Source organism: Schistocerca gregaria, chromosome 8, assembly GCF_023897955.1.
Source record: "Schistocerca gregaria isolate iqSchGreg1 chromosome 8, iqSchGreg1.2, whole genome shotgun sequence".
NCBI lineage: Eukaryota > Metazoa > Arthropoda > Insecta > Orthoptera > Acrididae > Schistocerca > Schistocerca gregaria.
In genome coordinates, this window is record NC_064927.1 from 503,568,988 (window position 1) to 503,591,293 (window position 22,306).

At 42.9% G+C, this 22,306-nt stretch overlaps 1 protein-coding gene across 1 annotated transcript in view; it reads left to right on the forward strand.

Moving 5' to 3' along the window:
• Positions 1 to 22,306, forward strand: part of LOC126283980 (splicing factor ESS-2 homolog) — a 79,982-nt gene that overhangs the window by 54,879 nt on the left and 2,797 nt on the right. The window lies entirely within an intron of this gene.

Sequence of the window (22,306 nt, forward strand, 5' to 3'; positions counted from 1 at the left end):
ACCTGTCTTTGTGATATACATTCTATGACTTGCTAAATATCTCACAGCTTTCCATTTTGGTTTCAGCCAGCTCTCTGTCCCAAGAATAATTTGAGCGCGAGACCTTTCCTGGAGGGATTTGGGAACTTTTTTAAGAACACTTCAACAGTTTACTGATAAAATTACAATTGTCAGAATGTCTTTATTCCAAATGCCATTTGGCTTCCCTTGCTATATATTGACTGGTAACTGTTCATTGGAGCACCTCAAACTATTGCCTAGCCTAAAAAACCCATATGTGCACTCCACAAGAATTCTGCTCTCGAAGTAGCTGCTTCCTTTGTGTAGTGCACCCCTAACATACCAGGGAGAGTCCTACAAATCCCCATATGATAATGCAGATATAGAAATCTGCAGCCAAGACCATCACAGCGTAGACGGAGCCTTTGGTTGGGAGCCTCCACTCAGCTCCAAACCAAACGAACCCAATCAACTCGGTGAATAATGGTGCATATTGCTAGCTCTGCTTACACCCCACTCGTGAGGCCAGCAGTCTTCACCATCTCCGCCAGCTGCCTGTACGTACTGCGTATCACCACAGAACCCATGCAAAAGATGTCGTTGTTGCTGATGTGTGTCACAGCTTGCAGATGACTGCACACTGCACACTCGATAGCCACAGGCAAGGCTGCCTCCACATCTCGGATGAGGCCCCCATGGCAGACATAGTGAGTGCACATTGGCTTTTTTTCCAGCACTGAATGCTACATGCCTAAGAGGCTTCATAACATGCGTAACGTTGTAGCACCCAACAATTAGTAAATCCCTCCCCCTGTGTGCCTGCTCAGACCCTGCTGAAGGAGCGGCCACCTGTCCACTCACAGGATGAATGGCCGAGACCAGGTTGCCCGTGTCCACATTGGCCCTCTGCCTTGAGCAGTGTGAAGGCATTAGCACACACCAATCATCCTGCTGTGAGGGCAGACCCAATGCATCAGGTGCACTAAGAAGTGCCTCTAAAGCAGAGCCTGTGGGTGAAACAAGTGACACCTGAGGTGTCCCTTGTGATGTGCCAGATTCTCTTCCAGTGCTACACACGGAGGCAGCAGCCTGAAGGTGACTGACCATAGCCAAAAGCACATTCAGCTGTCCATGAACTGGGGCCAGCTCCTCCTGCATCCACACACAGCATGCACACATTTCAGCCATCCTTGTAAGACTAACTGAAGAAGTAAAGTATAAAAGCAGACAGAATTCTAGATATGCAACTTGCTACCCTCCTCATGTGTCACTAATGGACGCTGATGTGTTGATGAGCTATGTACATGGCTGTTCAGTGAGCAACTTTCGTGCTACAGACTGAATGAATTTGCACTTAAAAAAACGCAAAATTAAGCCTCTTAAATAGAAAAACACGCACAAAATTTAATAAATATACTACGAGGAAAACACAGAAAAAGACGAACACTTAACTTACCACTCTGTAGTTGTACTCGTATATCAGCAGAGAGCTGGAGCCCAACAGCTTATGGCTGTTAAATATTGAGTTTTTATTTATAGTGATTGCAGTTTAAATTATTACCCATAATCTTAAAAATGTCCACACAGGTATAAATACAGCCACTAGTTCAAACATCAAGCAACTATGAATGCTGTCAAAATCATAGGAAAGGTGAATAATCACAAAAACTGTTAAAAACCACAACAGTAATAATATGAACTTAAGAAATAGATTACTGTTGTGTTTTCATCTGGTTTTGTGATTATTTATGTGCTTTAGGACTTGGACACCATTCATACTCGCTTGATGTTTGGACAGTTGAGTGAATACCTATGTGGATATTCGTATTTGACATTTGTGCCTGTAGATGAGGAGTAAACTCAAAATTACAATCACAACAAATACAAAAAATAAATTATTTTACAGCCGTTTGTGGAAACCTCCATGTTTAATCATTGTTTCACGTAATTCAATAATGAACCTATAAGGCAACAATGTGTGGCTTGGTGCCTCAGTGGTAAAATGACAGACTACAAATCCAAAGATCTCAGGTTTGAATCCTGGTCAGTCCTAGGAATTATATTTACCACTGCTGTCACCTCTGGCATTGTTTGTCTTTGTGAAAAATGCCAGGCTGCGTTGTGGTTCTGAGTCCAAATTAAACTGTTGCTCCCCCTGTAACTGGCTGGGTACATCAGTTCAAAGGTCAGAGGATGGCAACGACATGCCACATCTAATGGGACCAGATCTAGTAAAGCACTGTGGAGTTCAAATCAATATTCACAGCGATGACAGCTGTACTTTTACGAAGGCAACAATACTTAAAACACAGTTTGAAGATGAACAGAAATTTTATTGGCTGCTAAATTAACAAACAGTATATAAATGTACTGATAAAACACGAAAATTGAAGCCAAACTTTTGCACCTAAACTGAAATTACATCAAAATGAAAATAGGTGTTTGGTAACTTTATGGGCTGATAACATAGTGGATCCATTAGTAGGAAATTTTCAGTCAGTCAGACTGTCTATGCACTGATAAATGATAATGTTTCCAGTTAAAAAAAATTTCATCTTGTGTAATGTATCTTTCCTTTCTGTCAGATAAAAGTAAAAAAAAAATTAAATTTTTGATAAAAATATTTAAATGTATGATCAAAATATAGTAGTATGTGAACAAAGGTTTGCCTCAGGAAAGGCACACCACAAATGCAATGGTACAATATGATTAGTAGTAACATTTACACACATCAAGATACAATCACTTTTTTTACGATACTGAATTACTGTCTGAACACTATCATTGTTACAAGACATTTTGACTGTAAAAATACTAAACTGACTTTTGTGTAAAAAGTGGTAATAAATATTATTTCAGACTTTGTAAAGATAGATCTGCAGGTTTGCTTGTGGAGAATACAATCCTTAAACAGTGCAGTAAGTAATAAATAGGTTGCTCTGTTTTCAAAAAATGTGTGCACAGTTTCCTGTTACCTCTACGTGAAACATATGTGTAAAGAGTATAATAATAATATATTAATAATAATAATTTTGTGTGGCTCACTGCTGTGCTGCAAGTCTTTCAGCTGGATGCCACTTCATCATCTTGTGTCCCTAATCTACCTCAGATATCCAGCTGGGGAAAGGGGACATGTTTAATGTGGAATCCAAACCACATTTCATTTCTGATGACTTGTCACATCATTGAGAGATAAAGGCTGGCCCCCCGCAAGTCCGGGGGTTAGAACAAAGCCCGAGATATCCCTGCCTGTTATAAGAGGTGACTAAAAGGAGTCTCACACTTTTCTGCCCTATAAGTTCAGTTCCCATTTTATGGTTTGACCTGCCACTTTCCAAATTGTACAGAAGTGCCGGCCATAGGGTGAAGGATGCCTTATGTGGTGCATGAGTTAAGCTTTTCATCTCCACCTGCATTTCAACTATTTGGGCGAGACACCTTCCGGGGTAATGTCATTTTCTCCCATTGTCTGCTGTCCTCTTTTGCCCCCATGATAATATTGGATTTCTCTGGCCCAATATCCAGCACGGTAGCCAGTCTGTTGTGGTGGGGCCGTCATGTACCCATTTGGTGGTAGCCACCTAAAAACACAGGGATCACGCTGCTTGTGCCTGGGCTGTAAACTCTCCACATTTGCCAATGAGTAGATGCCTGTCTTTCTGGGGCATCATGCCAGGTGACCTTTGCTGTGGCTGGGTGGCACCTGTGGGGAGAGACCCTGATCAGAGTGGGTGGCATCAGGGCGGATGACCCGCAATGAAGTGGACTAAGGCATCTCTTGTTGGTGACTGTTCGGTGCCAGCAGTCTCTAAGGAGGGCAGGACCGAGTACAATCCTGACAGATATGACCCTAAATTGTTTCCCTCCTTCGCTACACCATGGGAGGAACTTAGGGCTGCGGAAAGAACAGAGTCATATTCGCCTCGGTATTTAGTCTATAACAGAATGGACAGGGACTCCTTTCTACCTATGAAGTCTCAATTTTTTGTTGAACATCTTGAGGATAAGTTTGGGGAAGTGACAGCACTGTCCAAGATGAGAAGTTGTGCAGTCTTTGATTCAGACACCATCCCCAGCCCAATCCTGGACATTACTTGCTTGTAACCGGCTGGGTGATGTTCCTGTTTCCGTCACTCCCCATAAAAGCCTCAACATGGTCCAGGGGATTATTTTCCATTGTGACCTCCTCTTGCAGTCTGATGAGAGCCAATCTAGAATGGCGGGGTGTTCATTTCATCCGGCACATTTACAGGGGATCCAAAGACAACAGGGTTGCTACCAGTGCCTCCATCTTGGCCTTTGAGGGCGTTTCATTGCCTGAAAAGGTCAAGGTGATGGTTTATGGCTGTGACATTAACCATATGTCCCTCCCCCTATGTGGTGCTTTAAGTGCTGGAGATTCGGGCAGATGTCTTCCTGCCGTACTTCCTGTGCCACATGTCGAGAGTGCAGACGTCCACTGCACCCAGATACTCCATGTGCACCTCCTCCCACTTGCATAAACTGTGGAGAGCAGTATTCCCCCTGCCCGCCAGACTGCACAGTACTCCAAAAGGAGTGGAAAATCATGGAGTACAAGACCTGGATGGTTGACTTACCAAGAGGCTAAATGTAAATTTGATTGATTACAACCCGTTCAGTTGACATCCACATATGCTGCAGCTACATTACCATCGCTATCACAAGTACCAGTCATACCACACACTATGCTATGAACAGTGGAGGCTTAGGGCTTCCAGAATACATCTGCCCCCTTGGTGGTAGGGGGAAAATCTCCTTCCGTTCCTCCCAAAGTACCTACTTCGGGAGCAAAGCCGCCACAAACGCAGGGGACATTGGACCCTTCCCCCAGCCAGAGAAACAACAGCCTACTCCCATTCCTCTCTTGGAGAAGGGGTCCCTTGTGACCCTCTCTCCCAAGGTCTTTACTAATGTCACAGGGGACACTCACCAGTGGCTAAAGGAGCCAAAAGCAGCTGGACGAAGAGCTTCACGGTCTCCCTCTGTGCCTGAAGCTACTTGAGAGAAGTCCTCCCAGCAAGCCCTGAAAGAGAAGTGAGACGGCAAGCAAATGGAGAAGTCTGCTAAGAAAAAGAACCCTCCGGTGGCCCCAACACCACCACTACATACCAGTTCTACACCTGAGGATGAGGTGGAGATCTTACCGTCCCCTGAGTACCTGGCTGTCACTGATGCCTCATCCACAATAGGAATGGATACAGATACTCAATCGGTGGGAGCAGGTGACCCTGAGGCGTAACCTGCCTCCTTGCATGCTTCATGCCTTCCCTGCCTCACGATGTTATCATCCAGTGGAACTGCTGTCGATTTTTCCGTCACCTGGCTGAGGTACGGCAGCTATTAAGCTTTACACCTGCTTTCTGCATTGCCCTCCAGGAAACCTGGTTCCCAGCAATGTGGACTCCTGCTCCCCGAGGCTATCGGGGATATTACAAAAACTGTTGCGACTATAATAGAGTGTTAGGTGGAGTTTGTGTCCGTGTCCTGAACTCAATATTCAGTGAACCTGTGCCCCTTCAAACCCCTCTTGAAGCTGTGGCAGTCAGGATAAGGGTGATGCAGGAAGTAACAGTCTGCAACGTCTACCCTCCAGATGGTGCAGTACCCCTAAACGCATTGGCTACACTGATTGATCAACTCCCTAAACCTTTCCTACTTTTTGGAGATTTTAATGCCCATAACCCATTTCATAAAAGGAGGTTGTATACATGGAAGAAGCCAGGAGATACTGACAGGTTTCAGATAGATTTATAATGCTAAGACAGAGACTTAGGAACCAGGTTTTAAATTGTAAGACATTTCCAGGGGCAGATGTGGACTCTGACCACAATCTACTGGTTATGAACTGTTGATTAAAACTGAAGAAACTGCAAAAAGGTGGGAATTTAAGGAGATGGGACCTGGATAAACTGAAAGAACCAGAGGTTGTACAGATTTTCAGGGAGAGCATAAGGGAACAGGAATGGGGGAAAGAAATACAGTAGAAGAAGAATGGGTAGCTCTGAGGGATGAAGTGGTGAAGGCAGCAGACAATCAAGTAGGCAAAAAGACGAGGGCTGCTAGAAATCCTTGGGTAACAGAAGAAATATTGAACTTAATTGATGAAAGGAGAAAATATAAAAATGCAGTAAATGAAGCAGGCAAAAAGGAATACAAACGTCTCAAAAATGAGATCGACAGGAAGTGCAAAATGGCTAAGCAGGGATGGCTAGAAGACAAATGTAAGGATGTAGAGGCTTATCACACTAGGGGTAAGATAGATACTACCTACAGGAATATTAAAGCGAACTTTTGAGAAAAGAGAACCACTTGTATGAATATCAAGAGCTCAGATGGAAACCCGGTTCTAAGCAAAGAAGGGAAAGCAGAAAGGTGGAAGGAGTATATAGAGAGTCTATACAAGGGCAAAGTACTTGAGGACAATATTATGGAAATGGAAGAGAATGTAGATGAAGATGAAATGGGAGATATGATACTGCGGGAAGAGTTTGACAGAGCACTGAAAGACCTGAGTCGAAACAAGGTCCCGGGAGTAGACAACATTCCATTAGCACCACTGACAGCCTTGGAAGAGCCAGTTCTGACAAAACTCTACCATCTGGTGAGCAAGATGTATGAGACAGGCAAAATACCCTCAGACTTCAAGAAGAGCATAATAATTCCAATCCCAAAAAAAGAAGGTGTTGGCAGATGTGAAAATTAGCGAACTATCAGTTTAAAAAGTCATGGTTGCAAAATACTAACACAAATTCTTTACAGACGAATGGAAAAACTGAACTGGTAGAAGCCAACCTTAGGGAAGATCAGTTTGGATTCCGTAGAAATGTTGGATCACATGAGGCAATACTGACCCTACGACTTATTTTAGAAGCTAGATTAAGGAAAGGCAAACCTATGTTTCTAGCATTTGTAGACTTAGGGAAAGCTTTTGAAAATGTTGACCGGAATAATCTCTTTCAAATTCTGAAGGTGGCAGGGGTAAAATACAGGGAGCGAAAGGCTATTTACAATTTGTACAGAAACTAAGTGGAAATTATAAGAGTCGAGGGGCATGAAAGGGAAGCAGTGGTTGAGAAGGGAGTGAGACAGGGTTGTAGCCTATCCCCCATGTTATTCAATCTGTATATTGAGCAAGCAGTGAAGGAAACAAAGGGAAAATTCGGAGTAGGTATTAAAATCAATGGAGAAGAAATAAAAACTTTGAGGTTCGCCGATGACATTGTAATTCTGTCAGAGACAGCAAAGGACTTGGAAGAGCAGTTGAATGGCATGGATAGTGTCTTGAAAGGAGGGTATAAGATGGAACACCAACAAAAGGCAAAACGAGGATAATGGAATGTAGTCAAATTAAATTGGGTGATGCTGCAGGAATTAGATTAGGAAATGAGACGCTGAAAGTAGTAAATGTGTTTTGCTATTTGGGGAGCAAAATAACTGATGACGGTTGAAGTAGAGAGGATATGTAATGTAGACTGGCAATGGCAAGGAAAGTGTTTCTGAAGAAGAGAAATTTGTTAACATCGAGTATAGATTTAAGTGTCAGGAAGTCGTTTCTGAAAGTATTTGTATGGAGCGTAGCCATGTATGGAAGTGAAACATGGACGATAAATAGTTTGGAGAAGAAGAGAATAAAAGCTTTCAAAATGTGGTGCTACAGAACAATGCTGAAGATTAGATGGGTAGATCACATAACTAATGAGGAGGAATTGAGTAGGATTGGAGAGAAGAGAAATATGTGGCACAACTTGACTAGAAGAAGGGATCGGTTGGTAGGACATGTTCTGAGGCATCAAGGGATCACCAATTTAGTACTGGAGGGCAGCGTGGAGGGTAAAAATCGTAGAGGGAGACCAAGAGATGAATACACTAAGCAGATTCAGAAGGATGTAGGTTGCAGTAGGTACTGGGAGATGAATAAGCTTGCACAGGATAGAGTAGCATGGAGAGCTGCGTCAAACCAGTCTCTGCACAGAAGACCACAACAACAACAACATCCCCTTCTGGGTGTCACCGTGCTTACTGGCCGAGGTAGGGAGGTCGAAACTATCCTGTCTCAACTCGACCTCTGCCTCTTAAATACTGGGCCCCCACACATTTCAGTGTGGCTCTTGGCACTTACTCAGTCATTGATTTATCCCTCTGCAGCCCAGGACTTCTCCCATCTCCCCACTGGAGAGCCCATGATGACTTGTGTGGTAGTGACCAGTTTGCCATCTTCTTGTCACTCCCCCAGCACCATTCCCCCGGATGTCTACCAAGATGGGCTTTAAACAGGGCAGACTGGGAAGCTCTCACCTCTGCTGTCACCGTCGAATCTCCCCTACGTGGTATCATCGGTGTGGTAATTGAGTGGATCACTAGAATGATCATCACTCCAGCAGAAAACACGATCCTTTGTTCTTTAGGGTGCCCCCGGCTTAAGTCAGTACCTCGGTGGTCTTCGGAAATCACTGAGGCCATTAAAGAGCACCGTCGAGCTCTACAGATATATAAGTTGCACCCTTCCCTAGAGTGCCTAATAGCATTTAAACGGCTCCTGTGCCGCATTCGCCAGCTTATCAAAAGACGGAAACAGGAATGTCGTCAGAGGTACGGCTCGACCGTCGGGTACCGTACGTCACCTTCCCAAGCCTGGATGACAATCGGACGTGTTTGTGGGTACCAGACCTCGACAGGTGTCACGGGCATTAACGTCAATGGCACGTTATCTGCTGATGCAAACCCAATTGCCGAGCAATTTGCTGAGGACACACACAGACAGACATCTCCAGCAGCTCAGACTGGACTGTCACGTTGAGCAGCTTTCTGGAGTGGGCCTCAGCATGACAGTTGCATTCTGGTCTGAGCTACTGGAGATGATGATCTTGTGAGTGTTTGTGTGTGTGTCATCTTTTCTGAAGAAGGCTTTGGCCTAAAGCTAAATGTGTAACCTATGTGTGTGTGCAACACAGCATGTCATCTTTATTCTTTTCCTGACATTGATGATATTCCAACCTGGGTTTCCATTCTTTGAAACATAAGAGATTATTAAATAAAATTAATAAAGGTAATGACAAAGGGTTCTACAATAACTTCAGACACTAGTAATTATAGATGAAACAATTATTATTTGATAAATCAGACATGACTTAGAGCTAACAACACACACCTTGTAACACATCAAAATCGGAAACATAAATAAGTAGCCAGAACAGGAAATCTCAGCTTCTTAATAAATCATTTTTGTCTCAAGAAAATAAATGTAATACAGAGGTTACTGATTATGCCAAATGCATACTGTATGTGAGTTATTATTAACATCTGCTCTTCCTATAATTCATATTACATACATTATGTGATGCATAGTTTCTTCATATAAGTAATAAAAAATAAAACATATTTTTATATGTCACACTTCACTATTCTGAAGAGATATTGTGTCATGGACATTGCTTTCTCACCTCAATTTTTGTTATTTCTGTACAACTAGCTCTCAGGATGGTTAGTTGCAGCATTAGGTGAGAAACAAAGGGTTGACAAACATAATGCTTTCCCACTCATTTCATTTTAAAGAAAGCAGCCTTTGTGAAAATGGCTCCAGTACACAGTTACCAATGGAGGGATACTTCACAGAGGTTCATGGATGTCCCTTAGGTACATCCTGTACAAATTTCAACAATATTTAGGATTGTTCAGCTGAGATGCATAGGTCACTTGATGTGGATAACCATGCCAAAATAGTATAATTCTGGTTCAACAAAAATAAAACTTAGATTGTGAGAAATAGCAGATAAAACAAGAGGAAAAAATAAAAGCCTTAAAACATGTTGTGGAGAGAGGTGTAATAGCTTATGATAACAGATATGTTAAAATTTGATGAGACTTCAAAAATAATGACACTACTTGGATTCTATCAAATGTAACAAGCAAACCATCATAATTTTTCTCTCTTCAGAATTTGATCTCCTAGGCAGTAATCACAAGCAAATGATGTTATGTGGTGCCATTAATTTGTGGGAGAAAGAATCAGTTTATTTGTTCAAGACAGGACAAGTGTGCTGTTATTGGTTTATAAATAATCAAAATAGCGCAAATTGAAATCATGGTGTACATGAATTGTATACAATCATTCCATGTGTATCTGTAGTGCTGCTTGATGTAACTGTCACTACCACTTCAGGCTACAAGAAAATGTATACATATTGGCCCTCATAAAGTTAGTGCATGAACACACAACAGCTTCACTCACGACACAGCTGCACACTATGACCGCAAAGGAGATGTGTTTCCTCATCACAGGCAGAGAAGGATATTGACAAATAGTCATTCTGATTCACAACAACACTTGTGATTGTGAAGTATATGTCAGAAAAGAGTTGCCCGCACTCATCCAGTGACAAGTTTAGGACCATTCGCCATATACGCGCAACCTTGTACCCAGTGACTTTCACACAGTTCTCTATTGAATGGAACAATTTGCAGTACAGTAGTCCCACAGTGTAATAAGATGAAAAGTTTGCACCAATACAGAAGGTGTTTGGGCAATGGTCACAGTCCTGTAGAAAAAAATAAAATGTGCACCATATGATAACATGGCTTAAACTTTTTGTGAAACTCGTCTTCTGCTAATAAATACTCATCATTGTACTTCGCAACTCTGGTATTTGTCATTAAATTTACCAGAAAAAGTAGAATATTTTGACTATTTGTTGTGCATTATTGGATGGTAGTTAAAATCAGGAGTATAAAGCAAATAACCCAGTGGCATAGTGCGTGCTGTTGATTGAAGAAAATTTTCGGTTTTGTTTCACGTTACTCACGATTTACTACTTACAACAGAATAGGTTCAGATATTAAATATACAAGAACACAATTTTTATGGAGAAGATCTTACAATTTAATTCCAGTTCATTTGGAAATATTCTTAAAAATTAATGTCAGTGATTTTGATTTCAAATGGTTCTTGTGAAATAACTAACTTTGAAAATATTATTGGCAAGGACTTATCAGATAGTAGAACCTTATTAAAATTTTTTAAGCATGTTGTTTTATGTTAGTTTGAAGCCTTTGTCACTCTATTTTTCAGTATATCAAAGTCCAGTTTGCATCTAGTGTTGTGGAGATGTACAGCTTGTTTTAAAAATACCTTTACAAACCGTGGGCACATGTTCCTTACCACAAAACAAGGAAAAATGTTCATATAAATATGTGCCTAAAAATCCTAAGTTTTCCAATTACTAATGAAAGTTTACAGTTTTAGTGATTGGAGCTCATCAACACACAAGCTCATAATAAATGCTCAAAATGTCCTCTTCTCGCTTCGAAAAGTGCACGGACTCATCGAATCATAGACGTTGCACCATTTGCAGCATTCCGTGGCATGTCGATGAAGAGTTTCTGCATGTGCGTGGTTTGCTGCACAGACTAGTTGTTTAAGCTGCCCTCGGAGATATTATCCCTAACGATCACTGAGGTCTGGAAAACATGCTGACAATGGAACTGGTCCTCTTGTGCCTGTCCACGTGTCCTGGTAGGCACCAACCAGTGCATCTCAAACATTGAGACTGAAACGTCTTTCTTCTTATTTACTGGGACTCATCTTCAAGTAGGTCTTGGAGCATGTTCTGAATAAAGTCCCTGTGGACAGCACCTGTGAAGCATGCTGGGAGAACACACAGCACTACCAGTGTCATCTGCAATTCCAGCCCACACATTAATCTTAAAACTAATGCTGAATGTCTAGCCTGTAGTGTAGCAAGAAGATTGCAATCAGCCCATATGTGTTTGCTGTGAAAATTTTTTATTCCATCTCTTCTGAATAATGCTTCGCCAGTAAGCAAAACTGAAGAGAGAAACAATAGACTGGCAGTTTGTGCAACAAACCCTCGCCAAAAGCTCTCCTTTGGTAAGTATCGGCAGGTGTAAGCCTCTGCACACGTTGAAGATGATACCGAAACCAGAGTCGCTTGTGAAGTATCTTCCATTCTGAACATGGAGATGTACCACATGCCAGGGTCACTTGTCTTGTTTTACACTGAGTGTGTGTGTGTTTGCATGCTCATGAAATGAATATCCTACCATGTTTGAACAGAGCACTTTCATTAAATTCACTACTTGCAGTACCCATATGTGAGAGACTCGTTAAAGACATCAGTGACTAATGTAGACAAGTCTCCCTGGCAACCCCATGCCATCTAGGATACAATGGCTCGTTGAGTTGTTCCTGGAAAACTGTTGAAAGTCAGCTTTCTTTAATCACTCAAAAACAAAGGATTTTCTTCAATATGTTTCTTGTTTTGGTGTAAGGAGTCTGTCCCCTAAATTTGTAAAAGTATTTTTCAAATACCCTGTATAATCTCTCTGGTGTCAAACTCATTTAAGTTGGTTTTGACACAAAGCAATTTTGTGTAAATGCGTAGGTTAATAGCAGTCAATATATTGAGCTCAATTCGCAGTGTTCTTTACATTTCACTTTGCTCGTTATTCTGATTACTTTTTGTTTTTCCTTTCTTCCTTTTTTTCCAGAATTTCACTGACAGAGCAGGAATGTCCTCTCTATCACTGTACCATAGCAAGTGTGTGATTGAAATAGGACAAAATATATTGTCTTCAGATATTCATTAGTGACTGCACCTGTTAGTTTCCATGTAAGACAACATACTGTAGCTATTCTCCTGCAGACGTGATTAGTATGTTCCTTCCAGTTTAATTTGGAATCAATGTGAAAGCTTAATTTTACTGATTTACTTTCCACAGCTTTAGTTAACCCCAGAATTAGGTCTTGCATTGTATCAGGATTACAAAGGAGGCCATTCATTGCTAGCCCTAAATTTTTCTGTGTTGAAGCAATCCTGTGGTGTCATGGTGTGTTTAGCACTCGTATCATCCGCATGACATACCCTTAAATTTGCTCCTTCGTGAAAAGTTAAAGGATTATCTGCAATGATGAATAGAAATGGAACAAGTACAGAGCCCTTTGGCACTCCAGTCCACACTTCTGTCCATGAGGAGCATATATTTTTAACTCAGACAAACTGTCTCCTCTTGATGAAATATGACTTTCTTACAGCTAAAGGTGGGCTGTGTATGCCATAAATTTTCAGTTTTGCAAGTAGGGTGTTAAAGGGTATGCGTTCAAAAACTTTTCTGACATCACAAACTACAACTGATACCAGATCCTTGCTTCCAGATGCAGTTTAACACATCAACAGAAGTCATAGTATTTTTAGCATGTTGGAATCCGAACTGTCTGTTGGACAGGAACTCACACTTTTCGAAATTGTTATTTAGCTGGTTGTTACAATGTAACACACCTTGTATAGGTATGTGTGATACGACATAGGTGCACTGGGTCTGTTACTCTTTCAATGAACGTTACCTTTAATAAATCTTGCAAATATACAGTTGTGTCTCTTGATTGCTCCCCAACCGTGTACGAACTACTTCTTATGGACTTTGTATCCTGGCTGTATGTTGCCACTATAAGAAAGTATTAGCTGTTCTGCGCTACTAAGTGAATTCGATTCTCCATAAAAACACTTCTGTTTCTTAACTCGTCATCTCAGTAATGGGACCATACAGCTAGTGACTCTTGCCTCATGTCACAGCTTGCTGCTACCCTCTGCTGTTACTACTCGCATGCCATCTTCGCAAACCACAGATTGCACCGCACACAGTGAATACTTCTCATGTACATACTGCCTAATAAGTTGTTAAATGTCAAATCGTCTTGAACTGTCATGAAGGCTCATAGTGGAACTTGTATTCCTAAGAAAATCGTGTTACACTACATTGTACATTAGATACTCAAAAACATTGGAGAAAACTGGGACAATAAAAACTGGTCTGTAGCTTTGGGACAGATTTGTTAGCATATAAATATTTAAAAAAATAAAATACCGTGCCTACTGTGAGTTAATTCATCTATATACTATTTTAATATTTTCTTTTTATGCTTAAGGCTATTTTTGATTAATTAATAACTCAGGCAATGTTTTTCAGGAAATTACCAAAACCTATTTCAACAGCACCCTTCTCGGGTTGTGTATTCTTTACAAAATCCCACCTAACATCAGTTAATCAGTCAATAAACAAAAATAATTTTTTTCTGCCCCCTTATCCATGTAATAGTAGACACAGTGTCTGACTTACACAATTGTTCACATCAAAATGTTAAAATTAGTGGTTCTTGGACTGCTAGAGCTTCACTAGTAAGTTGACATCATACCTACCTCTTAAAAATTAACTATAATTGTATCTAATCAAGCATTATTCTGTGTGGAGCTGTAGTTTGTACAGTGCAAATTTTGTAATCTTAAGGTATTAAGAAATGACCTTGTGACATGTTTATCAGTATTAGCCATTTCAATGCTCTAATCGCCACAGATAATTACTTTTGTTTGAGATTTTAATACTTTCCTCATATGCAGGTCAGATCTTTTGAAAAATGTATTTACATCCGCACCAGGTCATCTGTATCAGTTAACAACAGTGGTACTCTCTGCATCCTGTCTGATCAGCTTAATTCTCCATCCAGTTCAGCACAATAAATGCTAACAGTCCATCTTAGAAAACATTACAGTGTCGATAACAAATATTGCAACATCTCCATTCATCTTTCCACTTATGTGTATAATGTTCTCAATGTAATAACCCTGAGGAACAAAATATTCTACCTGGTCTGTCATTCAGTGTTCTGACACACATACATCTTCAACATTTTCAGCATTGGAAAAATGTTCTAATTCTAATATTGTGTTCCTAATACAGTGAATGCTCATTAGTGCACAGTAACAGATTTATACTTATTGTTTGTAAACACTCTTCCTTTCAAGTGTTGCTTTTAGCATTATGCCCAAGTGCAAGAGATTTATTACCTGTCAAGTCACTGACTTTTAGCCTAAAAAAGGCACACAGTCCTGTTGTTATTCAAGCCACTACTTTCATAGATAGTTTTATTCCATTTGAGTTCCCTCCCCCTGCAGGTCTGGGGGTTAGAATAGGCCTGAGGTATTCCTACCTGTCATAATAGGTGACTAAGAGGAGTCTCACATGCTTTGGCCTGTATGTGATGGTCCCCAGTAGGGTTTGACCTCCATTTTTCAAAGTTTTGCTGAAGAGTGAGCCAATTGGGGAAGGGTGCCTTACATGGTGCCTACTGTCCATCATGTACTGAGACCTCTCGTATCCTTCGTCAGTATGGATCTGCACTTCCACTCATTCTCCAGCTGTTGGGCGAGGTCACCCTCCTGGGTGCGTTTTCCTCCATCCTCCATGCAGTATCACGTTCTGCACTGTCGACGATAATGGACTTCTTAGCTCATTTTCACCTGATATCCAGCACGGTAGCCAGTCCATTGTGGTGGGGCTCCCATGTACCCTGTTGGTATTGGTGACGACTGCGCTGTTAACTCCCCACGTATGCCAAGGAGTAGATGCCTGTCACCCTGGGCTATCGTGACTCCCAGAAGTGGCCATCCTCGCAGGTGGCCTTTGCTGCGGCTGGGTGGTGCCTGAGGGGAGGTCCCCTGGTCGGAGTGGGTGGCATCAGGACGGATGACGTGCCGTGAAGCATAGTATGTCACCTCTTGCTGGTGACCAGCAGTCTCTAAGTGGTCAAGGTCTAACTTCAATGTTAAGAAATACGACCCCAAATCAAATCAACCCCCCCCCCCCCCCTCCTGGCCACACCAGGCTGAGGATGGTAACGAAGCTTCTTCATCCCAGTACCTCGTATGTACAAATGTACAAGAGCTGATGGGAAATCTTCCATTTCAATGAAACTGCAGTATTTTGTGGAGCATTTAGAGGACAAGTTTGGGGAGGTGGAGGGCTTGTCCAAAATGTGGCCATGGTCAGTCTTGATCAAAACAGCATCCTCTGCCCAGTCACGGCCACTACTCACCTGTGACAAGCTGGGGGATGTTTCAGTTTCCATCACACCCCATAAGAGCTTAAATTGATTCAGGGTATCATATTTCACAGGTACCTTCTTTTTCAGTTTGACGTTGAGCTGCGTACCAATTTAGAGTGGCAAGGTGTCCATTTCGTCCAGCGCGTCTACGAGAGTCCGAGGGATAGTCAGGTTGCCACTGGTGCCTTCGCCTTTGCCTTCAAGGGAGACACATTACCTGAGAAGGTCAAGGCGACGGTCTACTGCTATGACGTAAAGCCATATACCAGTTCCCTGATGCGCTGCGTTAAGTGCTGGAAGTTCGGCCATATGTCTTGCAGCTGTACTTCCAACATCACCTGTCAGGATTGTGAACGTCCTTCACATCCCTACATTCCCTGTGCCCCACCTCCCATCTGCGTCAACTGCAGAGAGCACCATTTGCCTTGCTCGCCAGACTGCAGGATTCTCCAGAAAGAAAGAAAAATAATGGAATACAAGACCCTGGACTGACTGAGGCTACATACTGTGCATATTGACATCAACCTACACCGCCACTATGACAACGGTTCTACCATCTTCCGTTCTGCCGCATACAGTTGGCTTTCAGAGCCATGAGACTCCAGCTGCACTCTTGATGGCGGGGGCACTTCCCTCCCTGTTGCTACTGCACAATATACTTCAGGAGCAACACCCCCCAACCACCAGGGACATCAGAACCGAAAGTCTTCTTCGGCTCCTCTTGCCAGGAAGGAATCCCTTGGGTCAAAGCTGACACCTGCCTGTGGTTGAAGCAACCACAGGTAGCTGGTCATAGGGCTTCACGGTCCTCCTCAGTCCCTGAGACTGAATCAGTGAAGCCCTCCTAGCCGGACAAAACAGTGAGAGAAACCCAAAAAGAAAAAGACCCCCAAGAACCGAGGCACTGCAGTGGTACCCACACCACCACTACCTACAAGCTCTGTGTCTGAGGATGAGGTGGAGATTCTGGCATCTGTTGAGGACTTAGATTTCACTGGGCCCTCAGACAAAATGGGTGTCAATCGCACAGGTACTCTTCTGGTGGCAGCAGATGACCTTGAGGTGTAGACTGCCTCATTGAGTGTTTCATGCCTTTCCAGTCTCACAATCACGTAATACACCAGTGGAACTGCAGCAGTTTTTTCCACCACCTGTCTGAGCTACGGCAACTGTTAACCTTTGCACCTGCTTTCTGCATTGACCTCCAGGAAACCTGGTTCCCGGCAATGCGGACCCCTGCCCTCCACAGCTAAAAGAGACAGTACAGGAACCGTAGAGACTGTAATAGTGTGTCAGGTAGAATTTGCGTCTATGTCCTGAACTCAGTATGTAGTGAACCTATGCCCCTTCAAACTGGGAGATTTTCATGCGCATAACCCCTTGTTGGGTGGTGCCATGCTTACTGGCCGAGGTAGGGAGGTCGAAAATTTACTGACACAACTCGACCTTATACAGGTGCCCCCCCTCCCCACACACACACACACACACACACACACACACACACACACACACACACACACACTCTTCAGTGTGGCACATGGCACATATTCGACTATTGATCTTTCAGTTTGCAATCCTGGCCTTCTCCCGTCTATCCACTGGAGAGCACATGATGACATGTGTAGTAGTGACCACTTCCCCATCTTCCTGTCACTCCCCCAGCATCATGCCCACGGACGCTTATCCAGGTGGGCTGTAAACAACGCAGACTGGGAAGCCTTCACCTCTGCTGTCACCGCTGAATCTCCTCCACATGGTGCCATCGATGTTGTCTTTGAGCAGGTCACTACAACAATTGTTTCTGCATCAGGAAACGCGATCCCTCATTCTTTAGGGTGCTTTTACATGGCTCTGTGCCCACGTTTGCCATCTCATAAAATGACGGAAACAGGAATGTCGGGATAGGTTCGTCTTGACCATTGGGTGTCATACATCACCTCAAGTCTGGACGAAAATCAGACATCTTTTTGGGTACCAGACCCCTCCAAGAGCTGTCCCTAGCATTAACATCAATGGTGTGTTATTTACCGACACAAACGCAATTGCCGAGCACTTTGCTGAGCACTGTGCTCAAGCCTCTGCGTCGGAGAACTACCCCCAGCCTTTCACACCCTTAAGCAGCTGATGGAAAGGAAACTCCTCTCGTTCACTACATGCCACAGTGAACCTATACAGAGTGGAAGCTCCTCAGTGCCCTTGCACATTTCCCAGACACAGCTCATGGGTCAGATCGGATCCACACTCAGATGATTAAACATCTCTCGTCTGACTACAAGCGATATCTCCTCGTCATCTTCAACCACATCTGGTGCGATGGCGTTTTTCCATCGCAATGGCGGGAGAGCACCATCATTCCGGTGCTAAAGCCCGGCAAAAATCTGCTTGATGTGGATAGCTATCGGCCCATCAGCCTCACCAATGTTCTCTGTAAGTTGCTGGAACGTGTGGTGTGTCGGCGGTTCGGTTGGGTCCTGGAGTCAAATGGTACGCTGGCTCCATGTCAGGGCAGCTTCCACCAGGGTCGCTCTACCACTGAAAATCTTTTGTCCCTCGAGTCTGTCATCCGAACAGCCTTTTCCAGATGCCAGCACCTTTTTGCCATCTTTTTTGACTTATGTAAACATTATATCCTTGCCACATTGTATATGTTGGATCTCCAGGGCCCACTCCTGACTTTTATCCAAAATTTCATGTCGCTCTGTACTTTCCATGTCCAAGTTGGTGCCTCCCATAGTTTCCCCCATATTCAGGATAACAGGATTCCGCAGGGCTCCGTATTGAGTGTATCTCTATTTTTAGTGGCCATTAATGGCCTATCAGCAGCTATAGGGCCGTCAGTCTACCCCTTCTCTGTATGCGGATGACTTCTGCACTTTGTATTGCTCCTCCAGTACTGGTATTGCCGAGTGGCGCCTACAGGGAGCCATTCACAAGGCGCAGTCATGGGCTCTAGCCCACGGCTTCCAGTTTTCAGCCGTGAAGTCGTGTGTCATGCATTTGTCGGCGTCGCACCATTCATCCAGAACCAGAACTTTACCTTAATGACGATCCATTCACGGTAGTGGAGACATATCAATTCTTAGGACTGGTTTTCGATGCCCGATTTACTTGGTTACCTCAACTTCGTCAGTTTCAGTGAAAGTGCTGGCAGCATCTCAATGCCCTCTGCTGCTTCAGCAACATTAACTGGGGTGCAGATCGCTCCATGCTGCTGCAGCTTTGCAGAGCCCTTGTTCAATCCCGCCTTGACTATGGGAATCTGGTTTATGGTTCAGCGGTGCCCTCATCGTTGCATTTACTCGAACCAGTCCAACATTGTGGCATTTGCCTAGTGACGGGAGCTTTTAGAACGAGGAGGTGACCAGTGTCCTAGTGGAGGTCAGAGTCCCTTCATCGAAGGTTAGGCATGCACAACTGTTTGCCCAGTTATGTTGCGCACCTTCATAGTGCTCTTGCACATCCCAACCACAGCGGTTCATCTCCTGCATTGGCAGCCCAGGCCAAGTCTTATGATTGCGGTTCGCGTCCAGTCCCTTCTGTCTGAAGTGGAGTCCTTCCCGTTACCACCTCTCCTCGAGGTCCATTCATATACACCTTCATGGTGTACACCTAGGCCACAGATTCTTCTGGAGCTTTCGCATGGCCCTAACAACTTTGTTAACCCTGAGACTCTCTGCTATCACTTCCTCTCGATTCCCGACATGTAAAGGGACCATGGAGTGGTGTACACCGACGTCTCAATGGCTGATGGTCACATAGGCTTTTTGTATGTTCATGGAGGACATATTGAGCAGCACTCCCTGCCTGAGGGCTGCAGTGTTTTCACTGCAGCGTTGGCAGCCATATCTCGTGCTCTTGAGCACATCTGCTTATGCCCTGTGTACTGACTCCTTGAGCAGCCTACAAGCCATCGACCAGTGCTACCCTCACAATCCTTTGGTAGCGTCCATTCAAGAATACATCTATGCCCTGGAACGGTCATGTCATTCAGTGGTGTTTGTGTGGACCCCAGGACAAGTCAGAATCCCAGGCAACAAACTTGCCGACAGGCTGTCCAAACCGCTATGCAGAAACCGCTTTTGGAGATGGACATCTCCGAAATTGACCTGCGTCTTGTCTTATGCCACAGGGTTTTTTGGCTTTGGGAGACGGCAAACTGCATGGCCTTAGGAGACTATGAATGTGTGGAAGTCTTCCACGCAGTCCTCTCACAGGGAATTAGTTATCCTCTGCCATCTCCGCATTGGCCATACATAGCTAACGCATGGTTCCTCCTCCATCACAAGGACCCACCTCGGTGTCGCTGTGGCTCACAAGTGATGGTTGTCCACCTCTTGCTGGACGGCCCACTTTTAGCTGCTCTGCAGCAGACTTTTAACTTTCCCAGCACCCTGCCTACAGTGTTGGGCAACAGTGCCTCAACAGAAGCTTTAATTTTATGTCTTATTCATAAGGGTGGGTTTTATCATTTTATCTAACTTTTAGTGCATGTCCTCTGTCCCTTTGTATCCTCATGCTTTTAGGGTGAAGGTTTTAATTGTTGCAGAGTGACTGGCTTCTTCTTTTTGCTCTCATGGTCAGCCAGCCATGGTAATCTGCTCTCTTGTTTTGTTCTCTTCTACATATTTCTTGTGCGTCTATCATTTTCTTGTCCAAATTTGTCCATTTCAGTGTTTGGTGCCCTTCTGTCATTGTTGTGGTTTTCTCCTTTCTTCCAGCTGTGTTTTGTATGTCTTGATTATTTTATTCCCACCTTTGTGGAATTACTTTAATCGGAATGAGGGATTGATAGCCTAGCAGTTTGGCCCCTAACCCCCCCCCCCCCCCCACCACCCTCCCCTCTTTTAAACCAACCAGCCAATCCATTTGAGTTTTTTTTTTTAACATTATTTCATGACATGTTTCATAGTTTTTGTGCACACTATGCTTGCTGTGTAGGTTATGGTGAAGCTTGCTTATATCCACTACAGTTAAATTTGTGTATTCACAGCAGTTTCTTTATTTTAATGTTTATTCTTTGAATTTATTTATTTACAGACAACCTATAAATTAGATTGTGTCTATGTGGCAACTACTGTATTTCTTGATTTATCCTTTTCTAAAAAATTCTGCAGAGCTCTCATGCGAACATCAGCTTCATTTTTTGCAACGTCAATGGCGCCCATTATACAAATGATAGTCATTTTCTTGTGTTGTTTTCATTCGAATTTCAGCAACTGCAATATGTTTAGTTCACACACCAGGTTTCACCGTGCTAGTCAGTGCTATGCCTCGATTTCTCTCACAGAATATGCCAGTTTTCTGCTGTGTCTCTCTGTTAGGAAAAGAACACTACACACTTTTTAATTGAGGATCCCTGGCGGGGTCAGGGATTTTCTCTGCCCCGTGATGACAGGGTGTTGTGTGATGTCCTTAGGTTAGTTAGGTTTAAGTAGTTCTAAGTTCTAGGGGACTGATAACCATAGCTGTTAAGTGCCATAGTGCTCAGAGCCATTTGAACCATTTTTAGGATCCCTGTTCACTATCCTTTTTTTCCTCTTAAAAAATGACTATTCACTTTCAGATATTTTTTTTTTTTTTCACAAGTTTCGATCATTTGAACAGTCCTGAAGACTGTCATTTAATTTCTGAACATCATATTTGTTTTTATCTGTAAATGTACTTGCTTTTGCAAAGTTTGTTGTCCTGTAGGGGCTAAGTGCTATCTTTGTGTGTCACTTCCTTCCACTGGGACAATTCATCACTTATTTCTTGCAGCACCTCACTTGATTTTTGCTTTGATCACAGTTCACAGTTTTCACTTATCAGTGTCATTTCTTAAAATACTGACTGTGAATTGCAAATTTGAAAATCATTATCTTAACTTTATTAATTTAATGTTACAGTTCTCTCTGATTCTTTTTTAGTCAAAGAACTAACTTTTTCTCATATTGGAATAACTACACTCTTCTGCATTTGTGACCATCTTGACTCATGATGGCACAAATAATGCCATGTATGATAATCTAAAAGCATTGCAATAGTGTGAGAGAGATTATTTTCAAAAATCTTTATTCAGTTTGGCACAGTTTTAGCCAACAGTATTCCAGACGGCTCAAGGCCCCCTCCACCATAAATTTTCTTTGAACTGTGGTTCAAACTGTTTATTTTCAAGTATACATATTTCTTGCAATTTATTCAGTTTTGGTGTCTTAGCTACACCATATTATTATAAGGGGCAGTCAAATAAAAATGAGACCGATGGGGAGAAAAATAAGTAGACTTTTATTATTTCAATAGTAATCGCCCTAACTGTCAGTACATTTGTCCCACTGTGAGACAAGACGATGAATTCCTTATGAAAAAATGTTTACATTTGCCTACCAGATCACAATTGTATCCAGAGAAGCATTT